The sequence below is a fragment of the Oncorhynchus keta genome, chromosome 19 (assembly GCF_023373465.1).
Source record: "Oncorhynchus keta strain PuntledgeMale-10-30-2019 chromosome 19, Oket_V2, whole genome shotgun sequence".
NCBI classification, from domain to species: domain Eukaryota; kingdom Metazoa; phylum Chordata; class Actinopteri; order Salmoniformes; family Salmonidae; genus Oncorhynchus; species Oncorhynchus keta.
In genome coordinates, this window is record NC_068439.1 from 5,340,859 (window position 1) to 5,344,085 (window position 3,227).

General features: G+C 50.9%; 1 long non-coding RNA gene across 3 annotated transcripts; it reads left to right on the forward strand.

The window, feature by feature from the left end:
• The first annotated feature begins 678 nt into the window (after nucleotides 1-678).
• Nucleotides 679-2,556, forward strand: LOC127909136 (uncharacterized). 3 transcript variants are annotated; one of them, XR_008069850.1, is made up of 4 exons: nucleotides 679-1,230; nucleotides 1,582-1,659; nucleotides 1,894-1,971; nucleotides 2,089-2,556. It is a non-coding gene; the product is annotated as an uncharacterized LOC127909136 (long non-coding RNA). The 3 variants fall into 3 exon arrangements; XR_008069848.1 differs by lacking the exon at nucleotides 1,582-1,659 and adding an exon at nucleotides 1,426-1,503 and having other exon boundaries at nucleotides 1,894-2,556; XR_008069849.1 differs by having other exon boundaries at nucleotides 1,894-2,556.
• The last annotated feature ends 671 nt before the right edge of the window (nucleotides 2,557-3,227 follow it).

A 3,227-nucleotide genomic window follows, 5' to 3' on the forward strand; every position in this document is an offset into this window, starting at 1 on the left:
AGTAACCAGCAGGTAGCCTAGTGGTGGTTAGAGCGTTGGGTTACTTGGAGTAACCAGCAGGTAGCCTAGTGGTTAGAGCGTTGAACTAGTAACCAGCAGGTAGCCTAGTGGTTAGAGCGTTGGACTAGTAACCAGCAGGTAGCCTAGTGGTTAGAGTGTTGGACTAGTAACCAGCAGGTAGCCTAGTGGTTAGAGCGTTGGACTAGTAACCAGCAGGTAGCCTAGTGGTTAGAGTGTTGGACTAGTAACCAGCAGGTAGCCTAGTGGTTAGAGCGTTGGACTAGTAACCAGCAGGTAGCCTAGTGGTTACAGCGTTGGACTAGTAACCAGCAGGTAGCCTAGTGGTTAGAGCGTTGGACTAGTAACCAGCAGGTAGCCTAGTGGTTAGAGCGTTGGACTAGTAACCAGCAGGTAGCCTAGTGGTTAGAGCGTTGGACTAGTAACCAGCAGGTAGCCTAGTGGTTAGAGCGTTGGACTAGTAACCAGCAGGTAGCCTAGTGGTTAGAGCGTTGGACTAGTAACCAGCAGGTAGCCTAGTGGTTAGAGCTTTGGACTAGTAACCAGCAGGTAGCCTAGTGGTTAGAGCGTTGGACTAGTAACCAGCAGGTAGCCTAGTGGTTAGAGCGTTGGACTAGTAACCAGCAGGTAGCCTAGTGTTTAGAGCGTTGGACTAGTAACCAGAAGGTAGTCTAGTGGTTAGAGCGTTGGACTAGTAACCAGCAGGTAGCCTAGTGGTTAGAGCGTTGGACTAGTAACCAGCAGGTAGCCTAGTGGTTAGAGCGTTGGACTAGTAACCAGCAGGTAGCCTAGTGGTTAGAGCGTTGGACTAGTAACCAGCAGGTAGCCTAGTGGTTAGAGCGTTGGACTAGTAACCAGCAGGTAGCCTAGTGGTTAGAGCGTTGGACTAGTAACCAGCAGGTAGCCTAGTGGTTAGAGCGTTGGACTAGTAACCAGCAGGTAGCCTAGTGGTTAGAGCTTTGGACTAGTAACCAGCAGGTAGCCTAGTGGTTAGAGCGTTGGACTAGTAACCAGCAGGTAGCCTAGTGGTTAGAGCGTTGGACTAGTAACCAGCAGGTAGCCTAGTGGTTAGAGTGTTGGACTAGTAACCAGCAGGTAGTCTAGTGGTTAGAGCGTTGGACTAGTAACCAGCAGGTAGCCTAGTGGTTAGAGCGTTGGACTAGTAACCAGCAGGTAGCCTAGTGGTTAGAGCGTTGGACTAGTAACCGGAAGGTAGCCTAGTGGTTAGAGCGTTGGACTAGTAACCAGCAGGTAGCCTAGTGGTTAGAGCGTTGGACTAGTGACCAGCAGGTAGCCTAGCGGTTAGAGCGTTGGACTAGTAACCAGCAGGTAGCCTAGTGGTTAGAGCGTTGGACTAGTAACCGGAAGGTAGCCTAGTGGTTAGAGCGTTGGACTAGTAACCAGCAGGTAGCCTAGTGGTTAGAGCGTTGGACTAGTAACCAGCAGGTAGCCTAGTGGTTAGAGCGTTGGACTAGTAACCAGCAGGTAGCCTAGTGGTTAGAGCGTTGGACTAGTAACCAGCAGGTAGCCTAGTGGTTAGAGCGTTCGACTAGTAACCAGCAGGTAGCCTAGTGGTTAGAGCGTTGGACTAGTAACCAGCAGGTAGCCTAGTGGTTAGAGCGTTGGACTAGTAACCAGCAGGTAGCCTAGTGGTTAGAGCGTTGGACTAGTAACCAGCAGGTAGCCTAGTGGTTAGAGCTTTGGACTAGTAACCAGCAGGTAGCCTAGTGGTTAGAGCGTTGGACTAGTAACCAGCAGGTAGCCTAGTGGTTAGAGCGTTGGACTAGTAACCAGCAGGTAGCCTAGTGGTTAGAGTGTTGGACTAGTAACCAGCAGGTAGTCTAGTGGTTAGAGCGTTGGACTAGTAACCAGCAGGTAGCCTAGTGGTTAGAGCGTTGGACTAGTAACCAGCAGGTAGCCTAGTGGTTAGAGCGTTGGACTAGTAACCAGAAGGTAGCCTAGTGGTTAGAGCGTTGGACTAGTAACCAGCAGGTAGCCTAGTGGTTAGAGCGTTGGACTAGTAACCAGCAGGTAGCCTAGTGGTTAGAGCGTTGGACTAGTAACCGGAAGGTAGCCTAGTGGTTAGAGCGTTGGACTAGTAACCAGCAGGTAGCCTAGTGGTTAGAGCGTTGGACTAGTAACCAGCAGGTAGCCTAGTGGTTAGAGCGTTGGACTAGTAACCAGCAGGTAGCCTAGTGGTTAGAGCGTTGGACTAGTAACCAGCAGGTAGCCTAGTGGTTAGAGCGTTGGACTAGTAACCAGCAGGTAGCCTAGTGGTTAGAGCGTTGGACTAGTAACCAGCAGGTAGCCTAGTGGTTAGAGCGTTGGACTAGTAACCAGCAGGTAGCCTAGCGGTTAGAGCGTTGGACTAGTAACCAGCAGGTAGCCTAGTGGTTAGAGCGTTGGACTAGTAACCAGCAGGTAGCCTAGTGGTTAGAGCGTTGGACTAGTAACCAGCAGGTAGCCTAGTGGTTAGAGCGTTGGACTAGTAACCAGCAGGTAGCCTAGTGGTTAGAGCGTTGGACTAGTAACCAGCAGGTAGCCTTAGTGGTTAGAGCGTTGGTTAGAGCGTTGGACTAACCAGCAGGTAGCCTAGCAGGTAGCCTAGAGTGTTGGACTAGTAACCAGCAGGTAGCCTAGCGGTTAGAGCGTTGGACTAGTAACCAGCAGGTAGCCTAGTGGTTAGAGCGTTGGACTAGTAACCAGCAGGTAGTCTAGTGGTTAGAGCGTTGGACTAGTAACCAGCAGGTAGCCTAGTGGTTAGAGCGTTGGACTAGTAACCAGCAGGTAGTCTAGTGGTTAGAGCGTTGGACTAGTAACCAGCAGGTAGTCTAGTGGTTAGAGCGTTGGACTAGTAACCAGCAGGTAGCCTAGTGGTTAGAGCGTTGGACTAGTAACCAGCAGGTAGCCTAGTGGTTAGAGCGTTGGACTAGTAACCAGCAGGTAGCCTAGTGGTTAGAGCGTTGGACTAGTAACCAGCAGGTAGCCTAGTGGTTAGAGCGTTGGACTAGTAACCAGCAGGTAGCCTAGTGGTTAGAGCGTTGGACTAGTAACCAGCAGGTAGCCTAGCGGTTAGAGCGTTGGACTAGTAACCAGCAGGTAGCCTAGTGGTTAGAGCGTTGGACTTGTAACCAGCAGGTAGCCTAGTGGTTAGAGCATTGGACTAGTAACCAGCAGGCAGCCTAGTGGTTAGAGCGTTGGACTAGTAA